At 35.5% G+C, this 13,481-nt stretch overlaps 7 non-coding genes across 7 annotated transcripts; 4 read left to right on the forward strand and 3 right to left on the reverse strand.

The window, feature by feature from the left end:
• Positions 1 to 3,709: 3,709 nt before the first annotated feature.
• Positions 3,710 to 3,797, reverse strand: TRNAS-GCU (transfer RNA serine (anticodon GCU)). Its single transcript has one exon. It is a non-coding gene; the product is annotated as a tRNA-Ser (tRNA).
• Positions 3,798 to 7,423: 3,626 nt separating this feature from the next.
• TRNAS-UGA (transfer RNA serine (anticodon UGA)) lies at positions 7,424 to 7,511 on the reverse strand. The gene has a single exon. It is a non-coding gene; the product is annotated as a tRNA-Ser (tRNA).
• An 824-nt stretch (positions 7,512 to 8,335) lies between these two features.
• On the forward strand, positions 8,336 to 8,406 carry TRNAG-GCC (transfer RNA glycine (anticodon GCC)). The gene has a single exon. It is a non-coding gene; the product is annotated as a tRNA-Gly (tRNA).
• A 452-nt stretch (positions 8,407 to 8,858) lies between these two features.
• Positions 8,859 to 8,932, reverse strand: TRNAM-CAU (transfer RNA methionine (anticodon CAU)). Its single transcript has one exon. It is a non-coding gene; the product is annotated as a tRNA-Met (tRNA).
• A 1,958-nt stretch (positions 8,933 to 10,890) lies between these two features.
• TRNAT-GGU (transfer RNA threonine (anticodon GGU)) lies at positions 10,891 to 10,962 on the forward strand. Its single transcript has one exon. It is a non-coding gene; the product is annotated as a tRNA-Thr (tRNA).
• A 507-nt stretch (positions 10,963 to 11,469) lies between these two features.
• On the forward strand, positions 11,470 to 11,551 carry TRNAY-GUA (transfer RNA tyrosine (anticodon GUA)). The gene has a single exon. It is a non-coding gene; the product is annotated as a tRNA-Tyr (tRNA).
• A 358-nt stretch (positions 11,552 to 11,909) lies between these two features.
• Positions 11,910 to 11,983, forward strand: TRNAD-GUC (transfer RNA aspartic acid (anticodon GUC)). Its single transcript has one exon. It is a non-coding gene; the product is annotated as a tRNA-Asp (tRNA).
• Positions 11,984 to 13,481: the final 1,498 nt, after the last annotated feature.

Below are 13,481 nucleotides of genomic sequence, written 5' to 3' on the forward strand. Positions count from 1 at the left end.
AAGAGTCTGGACGAATTTGTTGTTTCATCCAAATGTGTAAAAGATCATAGTCGCACTTAAAAGCCGAGTACTCTACCATTGAGTTAGCAACCCAGATAAAAAAAGGATCTTAGATACGATCGAAATCCAAAAATCAATGGAATTACACCGCGCGCTTCTGTCAAAACATTGAACTAGCAAGACATCAAAAGATTTTTTTTATCGACCATGAAAAACACTCAAATGCCAAAACGAACAGGTCCGGTGAAATTCCACTAAAGTAAAGTTAAAAAAAGAGCGACCCTAATCACGATGGCCAAATTCTCCTTATTTTTAGCGATTTTTATTAACAAAAAATATATATTATAAAAAATATATATTATATTGTATGAGAATACATGCAAGAGGAACACCCTTATCATTTGAGCGAAGTGTAGGCGGAAAAATTGAATATGGAGTGAGGATAAAGAGACCCATCTATCTACAAATTCTATTTGTTCAATAGACCTTTGTCAATGGAAATACAATGGTAAGAAAACAAATTAGATAGAAAAAGTAAATAAAATAGGGGCTTATGTTGGATTGGCACGATATAATATAAATCCAAATAGGATTAAAAAAGAGGTAAATTGTGTCTAAATAATTAGACAACTAGGAATACTAATAATCTTCTCCTATCCTATTTTTTGATTCATTTAGTTCTTCAATTAACTCAAAGTTCTTTCTTTTCTTTAAAGAATTCTGCCTTCCTTAAAATATCATAAACAGTTCTTGTTGGTTGAGCACCCTTTTCAAGGAAATAGAGAATAGCTGGAACATTTAAACAAGTTTGATTCTTTATCGGATCATAAAAACCTACTTTTTGAAGATCTCTTCCTTCTCTTCGAGATCGAACATCAATTGCAACGATTCGATAGACAGCTTATTGGGATAGATGTAGATAAACAACGCCCCCCCCTAGAAACGTATATGAGGTTTTCTCCTCATACGGCTCGAGAAAATGATTCGAATTTCTGTCGATAATAATAGAAATTAGACTATGACGTGCATTAATTTCCTTACAGAAAAAACAAATTTCATTTATACTCATGACTCAAGTGGGCTAATTTTGCCTGACAAACTTCGAAGGCAAAATCCTTCCAAAATTTTTGAGTCGTCTTTAAACTCTTTTCTTTGTCTCATTTCGAACGAATTGACTTTTATTCCTTATTCTAATCCAACTCTGTTGTTGAGACAATTGAAAATTGTGTTTACTTGTTCTGGAATCCTTTATCTTTGATTTGTGAAATCCTTGGGTTTAGACATTACTTCGGGAATTCCTATTTTTTTCTTTCAAAAGAGTAGCAACATACCCTTTTTTCTTATTTCCTTCGATAAAGCATTTATCTCTTCTATAGAAATCTAATAAGAGGGATTGATTCTGATATACTTTTATTGGACTTTCTTCTTATTTTAACCTTTCGATTTATTTCTATATTAAGGATAGACTGACAAAGTTGGCCTAATTTATTAGTTTTCACTAACCCTAGATTCTTTCCCTTGATAAAAAAAATTCTGTCCTCTCGAGCTCCATCGTGTACTATGTTACTTAAACCCAGCGCAAATTTGGTTCGGAACGAATAGAACAGGCTATGTCGAGCCAAGAGCATTTTCATTACTATGGAAAATGATGGATAGCAAAATCCACAATCGATCATGTCCTTCAAGTCGCACGTTGCTTTCTACCACATCGTTTTAAACGAAGTTTTACCATAACAAACATTCCTCTTTTCATTGCAAAGTGGTATAGAGAATTGATCCAATATGGATGGAATCATGAATAGTCATTGGTTTAGTTTTTTTATACTAATTAAAACTTGCTATCTATGGAGCAATATGGATAAAAGAAAGTAAGTATTTATCCGGGAAGCCTCCGCCAAGATCCAATTTATTTAAACCCATATTAAAATTCTATCATATGAATGAAACATAGTTTGAAAAAGACGACTAAACAAGTTTGCTTAAAACTTATTTATTCTTAAATTTCCACCCTCAACGGATGGCTCGAGATGATCAATCTTGAAGTGAGAAAAGAAGGATTGACTCTTCCTCAATAAATAAACTATCAACCTCCAAAAAAGTTTAATTAATTTAATTACTAGAATTAGAATTCTAGTAGTAATATATTTTTTCAGTACCAAAAACAATTAACTATAATAACTAAATAAACTATTCCAATGAAAAGATTGAAAGTTTTTGGTAGTTATAGAATTCTCGTACTTCTTCAACTCGAATACCAAAAGGAAGAAAAAAATATGACTAAGTGATTTTATAGTAGAGGCATATCCTGAATGTGCTTGATAGATCCCATTTTTTCATGAAAATAAAGATAGTCAATTTGACTGGACTTAAGACTTTATTATGTTTTCTGAGAAAGAATAAGATATCATTATTCTCTTTAATAAACTTTTGTCTCGTACGGAATACTATATGATTTCACCGTTTGTTTCATCAGAAACAATCTGGGACGGAAGGATTCGAACCTCCGAGTAACGGGACCAAAACCCGCTGCCTTACCACTTGGCCACGCCCCATTTCGGGTTTTATGCGACACTAATAAACACTAGTATGTTTATTTGTTATTCGTCAATACCATTTCAATTACATAAAAAAGGAGGGATATTCTCTTGCTAGTATTCTACACATGCGGATAATATAGAATCAAAAAAATGCATTGATCATTACATGGAATTCTATTAAGATATTATATGAAAGTCGAATTTATTCCACTCTCATTTGAGAGTGCGAATACAAGGAGGTATTTTGTGTTTGGGAAAGTCCGAAGAAAAAAGATTTTGAATCTGCCTTTTCCTTCTTTCCCTTAAAAAAATAACTCAAGAAAAATCCAATTATTTACTCTACAAGAATGAAATGCTTGTTATGCCTAATATACTTAGTTTAACCTGTATCTGTTTTAATTCTGTTCTTTATCCTACTAGTTTTTTCTTTGCCAAATTACCCGAAGCTTATGCTATTTTCAATCCAATCGTGGATATTATGCCTGTTATACCTCTATTCTTTTTTCTATTAGCCTTTGTTTGGCAAGCTGCTGTAAGTTTTCGATGAAATCTTTAGTACTCTGTATGCCAAATTGAATGATGTGTTCATTCCAAAAAAATTTTAAAATGGGTAAAAGCCGAGAAGTTTTATATTTTTATATTATGAACCTTCGATTCTAAAATTTAAATTCTTCTACATTGAATGGGTAGCTACAGCAATAAATTTGGATCAGCCTTTCTACTCCCCTGCACCTAGGTTGAGCAGGTACCTAAAGGTACCTACACAATACCTAACCACCTAACCCTATTTTTGCTATTGATAAGAGTGCTTATTATAAAAGAATTCTTGCAATTTTTTTCAAGAATTCTTTTTTGCATTTTTAGGTATAAAAAAAAACCATCCTAGTGGATCCGTGTGGTAAGGAAAAACTGGTAATCTATTCCTTAAAAAAAAATCTTGGAGATTATGTAATGCTTACTCTCAAACTTTTTGTTTATACAGTAGTGATATTCTTTGTTTCACTCTTTATCTTTGGATTCTTATCTAATGACCCAGGACGGAATCCTGGACGCGAGGAGTAAAAATTCAGTTTTTTTTTTTTCTTATTGGATTTGTTTCGTACATTTATCTATGAGAAAATCCGGGGGTCAGAATTCTTTCCAATTCGAAAGTCCCAAATGATCCAAGGGAGCGGAAAGAGAGGGATTCGAACCCTCGGTACAAAAAAATTGTACAACGGATTAGCAATCCGCCGCTTTAGTCCACTCAGCCATCTCTCCACGTTCCAAAGCGAAAGGTTTCCGTGATATGATATAGGCAAGAAATAAGAAATAACGGTTGCAAAAAACCCCTTTTTTTTCTTTCAAAAGTCTATAAAAATTATATTGCCAATTCCATTTTAATTATATTCTTTTTTCTTAATGTTAATAAAAAAAGAAGAAAATTCTTGTTTTTTCTTTCTAAAAATCGATATTGGCCGAGAGACAATCAAATAGATTTTCTCTTTAGCGGGCATTTCCATATAGGACTTGTTATAATTATAATAAAACAAGCAGGTTATATAAAAAAAACGCTTTTTTTGTCGATTATTTATCAAGAAAGCAAAAAGGGTTCTTATCAAATCCACCATAAAATTGGAAAGAAGCATAAAGTAAGTAGACCTGACTCCTTTAATGATGCCTCTATCCGCTATTCTGATATATAAATTCGATGTAGATGAAATTGTATAAGCGAATTTTTTTTATTTCCTTAGACTTAGACCGCGCAAGACAAGAATTTTTCGCTATTTACGATTTCATATTCTTGTTACTAGATGTTCTATAGGAATAAGAAGAAATCGCAACTCCTTTGCGCTACACATAAAATTGGATTTCGAAGGTCCATTTTTTTTTTTCAGAATCCTCTATTATTTTAGTTCTTCCACCCATGCAATAGAGAGGGAATGGGAAAAGAAGGGTTACTTTTATTTGCATTTTTCCCTTAAAAGATAGACTTTGAAATAGGAGTCTTGGAATAATGCTGAATTCAAAGGTTTATTTCTTTCTATAGTATAAGAAAAACAATTTATTTCTATTTCTATAGTATAAGAAAAACAAATAAATAGTATAAGAAAAACAAATCGAATCAAATTCATGGATTTACCACGACCTCGGTTGTGACTGTGACTCCATAGATAAAAATGGGAAATTTCTCTCTTCGAGACCATTGAAAAAGGGCATTGAACGAGAAAGAAATCGTCCACAGATAATAAAACTATCATATGCCTTGGAAAGTGATATGAGGTGCTCGGAAATGGTTGAAGTAATTGAATAGGAGGATCACTATGACTATAGCCCTTGGTAGAATTCCTAAAGAAGAAAATGATCTATTTGATACTATGGATGACTGGTTACGAAGGGACCGTTTCGTTTTTGTAGGATGGTCTGGCCTATTGCTCTTTCCTTGTGCTTATTTCGCTTTAGGGGGTTGGTTTACAGGGACAACTTTTGTAACTTCTTGGTATACCCATGGATTGGCTAGTTCCTATTTGGAAGGTTGTAATTTCTTAACCGCAGCAGTTTCTACCCCTGCCAATAGTTTAGCACACTCTTTGTTGCTACTATGGGGGCCCGAAGCACAAGGAGATTTTACTCGTTGGTGTCAATTAGGCGGTCTATGGACTTTTGTAGCTCTCCACGGGGCTTTTGCACTAATAGGTTTCATGTTACGCCAATTTGAACTTGCTCGGTCTGTTCAATTGCGGCCTTATAATGCAATCTCATTCTCTGGTCCAATTGCTGTTTTTGTTTCTGTATTCCTTATTTATCCACTGGGGCAATCTGGTTGGTTCTTTGCGCCGAGTTTTGGCGTAGCAGCGATATTTCGATTCATCCTTTTCTTCCAAGGATTTCATAATTGGACGTTGAACCCATTTCATATATGGGAGTTGCCGGAGTATTAGGTGCGGCTCTGCTATGCGCTATTCATGGAGCGACCGTAGAAAACACTCTATTTGAGGACGGTGATGGTGCAAATACCTTCCGTGCTTTTAACCCAACTCAAGCTGAAGAAACTTATTCAATGGTCACTGCTAACCGCTTTTGGTCCCAAATCTTTGGTGTTGCTTTTTCCAATAAACGTTGGTTACATTTCTTTATGCTATTTGTACCCGTCACCGGTTTATGGATGAGTGCTATTGGCGTAGTTGGCTTGGCTCTGAACTTACGTGCCTATGACTTTGTTTCCCAGGAAATCCGTGCAGCGGAAGATCCTGAATTTGAGACTTTCTACACCAAAAATATTCTTTTAAACGAGGGTATTCGTGCGTGGATGGCAGCTCAGGATCAGCCTCATGAAAATCTTATATTCCCTGAGGAGGTTCTACCACGTGGAAACGCTCTTTAATGGAACTTTCGTTTTAGCTGGTCGTGACCAAGAAACCACCGGCTTTGCTTGGTGGGCTGGGAATGCCAGACTTATCAATTTGTCCGGTAAACTGCTTGGAGCTCATGTAGCTCATGCCGGATTAATCGTATTCTGGGCCGGAGCAATGAACCTATTTGAAGTGGCCCATTTCGTACCAGAAAAGCCCATGTATGAACAAGGGTTGATTTTACTTCCACACTTAGCTACTCTAGGTTGGGGAGTAGGGCCAGGGGGGGAAGTTCTAGATACTTTTCCGTACTTTGTATCTGGCGTACTTCACCTAATTTCCTCCGCAGTCTTAGGCTTCGGTGGCATTTATCACGCGCTTCTGGGACCCGAGACTCTTGAGGAATCTTTTCCATTCTTTGGTTATGTCTGGAAAGATAGAAATAAAATGACTACAATTTTGGGTATTCACTTAATTTTGTTAGGTCTAGGTGCTTTTCTTCTAGTACTCAAGGCTCTTTATTTTGGCGGTGTATATGATACCTGGGCCCCTGGGGGGGGAGATGTAAGAAAAATTACCAATTTGACCCTTAGTCCCAGTGTTATATTTGGTTATTTACTAAAATCTCCTTTTGGTGGAGAAGGGTGGATTGTTAGTGTAGATGATTTAGAAGATATAATTGGTGGGCATGTATGGTTGGGTTTTATTTGTGTATTTGGCGGAATTTGGCATATTTTAACCAAACCCTTCGCATGGGCTCGCCGTGCATTTGTATGGTCTGGAGAAGCTTACTTGTCTTATAGTTTAGCTGCTTTATCTGTCTTTGGTTTTATCGCTTGTTGTTTTGTATGGTTCAATAATACAGCTTATCCGAGTGAGTTTTATGGACCCACCGGGCCAGAAGCTTCTCAAGCTCAAGCATTTACTTTTCTAGTTAGAGACCAGCGTCTTGGAGCTAATGTGGGATCCGCTCAAGGACCCACAGGTTTAGGTAAATATCTAATGCGTTCCCCAACTGGGGAGGTTATCTTTGGAGGGGAAACTATGCGTTTTTGGGACCTTCGTGCTCCATGGTTAGAACCTCTAAGGGGCCCCAACGGTTTGGACTTGAGTAGGTTGAAAAAAGACATACAACCTTGGCAAGAACGACGCTCAGCAGAATATATGACCCACGCTCCTTTAGGCTCTTTAAATTCCGTGGGTGGCGTAGCTACCGAGATCAATGCAGTTAATTATGTCTCTCCTAGAAGTTGGTTATCAACTTCTCATTTTGTTCTAGGATTCTTCTTTTTTGTGGGCCATTTATGGCATGCAGGAAGAGCCCGAGCTGCTGCAGCAGGTTTTGAAAAGGGAATCGATCGTGATTTGGAACCTGTTCTTTACATGAACCCTCTTAACTAAGATTTTCTTATTTATACCTGTTCTACTTTTTTTCTGTTCTGGCTCGGTTATTCCATCTAGCCGAGCCATTCATTCCTTTTTATGAAAGAAAGATAAGGGACAGAAAAAAAAAATAAATAAAAATGAAAGAAACAAACGTATTCAATAAGCAAAAGGAGAGAGAGGGATTCGAACCCTCGATAGTTCCTAGAACTATACCGGTTTTCAAGACCGGAGCTATCAACCACTCAGCCATCTCTCCACAGCCTAATCCTTATTTTACTCCTACAAATAGAACATAGCCATATAAAAAATAAAAAGATTTATTAGCCTCTAGAAAGATATCAGATACAAGTTCCTTTTCGATATATCTCTGTATACTGTATACACGGATACAGGATCCGCTATACCCGCTTGTGAAATAAAGAGTAAATAATCTCTTCTCACCCCCATATCCAAATAAAAAAGCGGTTTAAGTAATAAATTTGAATTAAAGAGAAGAATCAATGGATTCATGATTAAACCCCTCCTACTTCTTGTATTTTTTTACAATTTTGGTTTAAGTGAGGGATCAAATATGTAGTCAACTTTATTTGATGGTAGCTTGGAGGATTAGAAATATGACTATTGCTTTCCAATTAGCTGTTTTTGCATTAATTGCGACTTCCTCAGTCTTAGTAATTAGTGTACCCCTTGTATTTGCTTCTCCTGATGGTTGGTCAAATAATAAAAATGTTGTATTTTCCGGTACATCATTATGGATTGGACTAGTCTTTCTCGTAGCTATTCTGAATTCTCTCATTTCTTAAATGAAATTTGGTTAATATTTATTAACCCCATAAAAAAGAAATAATAAAGGCCATTTCTTCTAAAAAATTAGAATAGTGAGACGTATTAAAACGCAATTTGCGTTCCGAATTGCTAGCTCTTCTCTTTCAGTATTATGAAATTCCATTCCCATTAGAATATTCATTGACAGATAATAAAAAAAGGAAAACTCTAATATAATAGAAAATGAAATGAAACGGTCGACCCAGACATAGAAGGTCGACCCAGGCGGATATACGCTATAAAATATATACCGTAGCGAGCGTAGTTCAATGGTAAAATATCTCCTTGCCAAGGAGAAGATACGGGTTCGATTCCCGCCGCTCGCCCGCTTAATTTATCAAAGTACTATGATAAAAAGTTTAGTCTAGTTAACTGTTTAACTACTTATATTAAATTAAGTATTAATTAGGTGTTAGTCTAGTGCCGTATCCCTTACTATCTTACCCTTCCTTTGCATCCCACTCAAAAAAAGAGGGCGCTCCAGAGGCAGAAATAGAACTCGCCAACAGAGCTCCAAAAATTGGGTATTAACTGAGACAAACAACGGGCAAACTTTTTTTAAAGGGAAGGGAGAGGTAGACTGTCCCTTTCGTTTCATTTTTATTTTCTGCAGGGTAGGGAGAGGCCTTGCGCCTTCTTTTTTTGAAGGCAAGTGACTTCGCAAACTGCTCAATTTTGCCCTCTAGGGCCGGGAACTAATGAATAAAAAAGGGTTGGATACGCCCCTCTACCATACATATCTAGAGAAATAGAATAGTCCTTTTATACAGACTGCTAAGTGCGGAGACGGGAATCGAACCCGTGACCTCAAGGTTATGAGCCTCGTGAGCTACCAAACTGCTCTACTCCGCTCTGGAGTACCAGAAACTGGTGGACAAAAAAGGCTTGAATACAAGCCTCTAACATGTCTAGACAAATAGAATACTCCTTTTATACAGAATGGAGCGGGTAGCGGGAATCGAACCCGCATCGTTAGCTTGGAAGGCTAGGGGTTATAGTCGACGTTGGTTGATTATTTTTAACGTCTCTAATTCAAAACCGAACATGAAATTTTGATTTCATTCGGCTCCTTTATGGATATTCTCACCACTTAACATCTATGTCAGCTTTTCTATTTGAATGGAACCAAAGCTCTCCGCTTTCTAGATGATCCTTATAGAGTAGGAGATAGAAATTCTATCTAAATTCATCTAATCTACTTACTTCGTTCCCTAATTTCATTCAAGAGATCCTGAGGAAAAGAATTGGGTTTCCACCGAGCTGAAACAATATGCGGATGGTTCTAGTAAACCAAAACTATCGTTTTTTAGCTATTTGGCTTCCTTATTCCTTATTTTAAGAAGATTTAGTTACGATTGGAAATCAACTTTTTTGTATCTTCATCCATAGATCCTTTACTCATATTTTCAAAATTGGAATACTTAATCCAATGCAAAATTATGCTTCGCGACTCTGTACTCATAATCCTATTTTTATTTTGGATGCAATTTAAATTAGTCTTTGGATACAAATCGCCAGAATGTATATTCTTCCTCAATATGCTATTGAGAGGAAAAGGATTTAATCCTTTATAAGAACTAAAGTTTTCATCGGAATATAAAAATAAAAAACTTAAGGATGCCTTAAGTATATCATTTCAAATTCAGTTATTAATAGAACGAATCACACTTTTACCACTAAACTATACCCGCTACATTGTAGATTATGGTATAAATGGTACCCTTTGTCAAGGATAGCCATTTGACAAGAAGGCTAATTCCCCCTTATTGAATCAGATGGAGAAGGTTCATGACACTGAGCCGTTGGTACTTCTACTTCGATCGCTCGCCTTTACTTTAGGATTTAGATAGCCCCTCTGGTCTGTAAAAAAAATCTTTTCTTACCATGCTAATAGCGCCTGAACCAAATGTATTTATTTTGATTAGGATCCTATTCTACGGTTACGACTACAATAATAATTATTTACTTTGCAAGGACGTAAGTGTGTCAGACTGCTAAATTGTTTTATTATTCCTACAATATAAACTAGGGGATATAGGGGGTAACACTGTCCCTATAAATTCCTTTTTTCCTTTTCTTTTTTGTCCAGAATTGAACAAAAAAGAAATTATGGAAGATGTTTTCTTCCCCCATTAAGTCCGAGCCATAGAGTAAGAGTGAGATGAGTTTTCCAAATTCATCATAGACTTTCCCTATGGCTTGATAGAAGTAAGCAGCAAAGAGTCGTAACTTAAAGAAAAAAACGGACAGGGCCGACAGATTTACCTGATGTAAAGAAGATCCTAAAAGTCTCTGATTAGTCGACTCTCTCCATTTAACACTTTCCTCTCTCTCCTTTTTTCCACTGACTCAATTCTAGTTTATTAGATTCTTGTTTAAAAGAATGCAAAAAGTTCAATAGAACTAAGAACACATAAAAAATAGCATAGAGGATCAAGGCCATTACCAAAAGTTCCTCCCAAGGATCCTATATCCTATTGGGTATCTGTTCCCCGCCTTTTCCCGCTAGGATCGGAAATCTTATATTTTCCATATCCATATACCGTTGAATCCTTGGGGTTCCAGAATCCGCCTATTTTACTAGTCTTCGGAAACGGAAAACCCTGAACCAAGAAGAGTTGGATATGTTATGTAGGGTATGTTTTTTTTTATTAATTTTATTTTGAGCTCTCAAGATATCGATATATACATATACAATCTCTACATAATGTCTCTCTCTCTATCTCTATATATTATATATATAATATGTACATTATGCAGTAGACCCATAATGGGAAATCCAAGTGGCTAATTTTTGAATTAAATAAAAAGCCCTTTTAACTCAGTGGTAGAGTAATGCCATGGTAAGGCATAAGTCATCGGTTCAAATCCGATAAAGGGCTTTTTAAATTAGTGGTAGAGTAATCTCGTGCTAAGACGTAAGTCGTTGGTTCGAATCTGATAGAGTACTTTTCTACTAAATTGATTCACTTTTTTTCTTTGTTTTTGAAACTTTCTCTATATTTTTAGAGAATTTTATGACTTAGTGCGGGATGGATGCATTTTTGGTATGAACACTAAATGAAGCACGGAGAATTAATCTATAACGATCAACTAAAAAAAATCCTAGATGAAAACATAACAGAAAAGTTGGAAAAACTCTTTGCTTTGGATCTATTTATACTTTTCGAGTATATTGACAATTCCAAAAAACTGCTCATACTATGATTATAGTATAATCACGAGCGGTTGTATATGGCCCTATCGTCTAGTGATGCCCCTATCGTCTAGTGGTTCAGGACATCTCTCTTTCAAGGAGGCAGCGGGGATTCGACTTCCCCTGGGGGTAGGGAGTATTATGAAAGGAGGTTAATCATAGATTAGCAAAAACCCTAGAATAAATTCTTCCTGGGTCGATGCCCGAGTGGTTAATGGGGACGGACTGTAAATTCGTTGACAATGTCTACGCTGGTTCAAATCCAGCTCGGCCCAAACCAAAAATCTAGGGCTTCGTGAGTATGAACTAAATCCTTTTGTTTTTCTTCCATAAAATAAAATGTCTGATCTATAGAAATAAAAGATAAAGAAAAAAGGGAAATTTTTTTTTCTAATCCATATCTCTCTCATTCCTTTCTTACAAACAAAAGAGTTTTTCTTATTGAAGGCTGGATTATTATCCATTTTTAGTGATAAAAAATCACGACATACTAGTTATGTCACTCTCACTATACCCACGTATAATATAATATGTGGGTATGTAGTATATGATTCGTCTATTTCTTAGAGTACGAAAGACGAATCGAATCTTCTTATGGTTCTATTTAAGAATGGGTATGCCATACACCCCGCGGGGATTGTAGTTCAATTGGTCAGAGCACCGCCCTGTCAAGGCGGAAGCTGCGGGTTCGAGCCCCGTCAGTCCCGAACTAGGGTTCAATGAATGGAGAAATTGATATTTCCTTTTTCCATGAAAAAAAGGGGCAGGGAGCAAGATCAAATACCCACAGGGCACCCTTACTTCACTTTTTTATTTTGCATCTCTCATTAAAGAGGGAGGGAGGGCATATAGGAATTTTTTTTTCACTACTCCCAATCGATAAAGAAAGACACACATACGATATGTGGATTAGTAGAATTTAGGATATTATATTACTCTATCTTTCTTTATGATGATACCATCCTCATCTTAATTTCCTATTCCACTCTTATGGAATAGAGTACCGGTATTTTACCGGAATCCATACATAAATCGTATTCCCTTTTTATTTCAGACCTCTTTTCCCCATCTCACTTCTACTGCTTATTTGGATGTCTATGTGACCCATAGAAAGTGAAAGTTGGTCATATAATACATACATAATTGTATGTATAACTATAAGAAAAAGGAAGGGAAATTGTATAAGATTAAGAAAGTATAAGATTAAGAAAGCTCGTGGGTTAGAGATATAGAAAAGAAAAAGTAGAAAAGGATTAAAAAAGAGGGAATTCCTAATCCAATCAAAAAACCCATTTTGGTCTTAGTGTGGATAGAGGATCTTCCTATGTTATACTATATAACTCTCATCCGTGAAATATAACTCTCATCCATGAATTGATTTGATAGATCCGATATTCATAATATTGAATTGATTCAGTATTATCAGAATGCAAGCCCTACCCTTGAATTTACAAGATACCCCTTTTTCCTCTCCATGGGATTACATCCCGAGTTATTGTGAAAATAAAAAATAAAGAGGTTATGGAAGTCAATATTCTCGCATTTATTGCTACTGCACTGTTCATTCTAGTTCCTACTTCTTTTTTACTTATTATTTATGTAAAAACAGTCAGCCAAAATAATTAATTGGAATTCCAATTAATCATTGAAGAAATTAAAAAGGGATTAAATAAAAAAAATCCAAGTCTTAAATGAAAGGATCTGGTTGGAATCTTAAAGTGTGGTAGAAAGAACTACATATAGTTTTTTCTACGACACTTTAGATTCTTTCTATTATATTATCTTTGAATCTACATAGAATAGATTAGTAGATTGAAATAGTTAAGTAGTCTAATTCAATTTCTTTTTTCATTGCATCCACTTAATTTCAATCAGGTCAAAATAAAAAAATCTAAGACAATTCTTGACCAAAGAATCCATGGAAGGAAAGAAAAATAATATGAAGAATAGACTATAGTAAAAAGTAAAAGGAAATGGAAAATGTGTGATATGCCGTGAATAGTTCCGTGGAAGAAAGTCTAATTTTCTTATGTATAGAACTTCTTTTTAACCATTCGTCATTTCTAGTAGAAATTCTGAATTGGTATAATGGCTCTTTCTTACATTACAACTTACAATACAAGAGTTTCTTACAGGAGTGAAACAAAACTAAAGAAAAAGATTAAAGAATAACGTTTGACAAAATGATTAATGCAAAATGATCCA

Source organism: Triticum urartu, unplaced genomic scaffold, assembly GCF_056163025.1.
Source record: "Triticum urartu cultivar PI428250 unplaced genomic scaffold, HENAU_Tu73 scaffold535, whole genome shotgun sequence".
NCBI classification, from domain to species: Eukaryota; Viridiplantae; Streptophyta; class Magnoliopsida; order Poales; family Poaceae; genus Triticum; species Triticum urartu.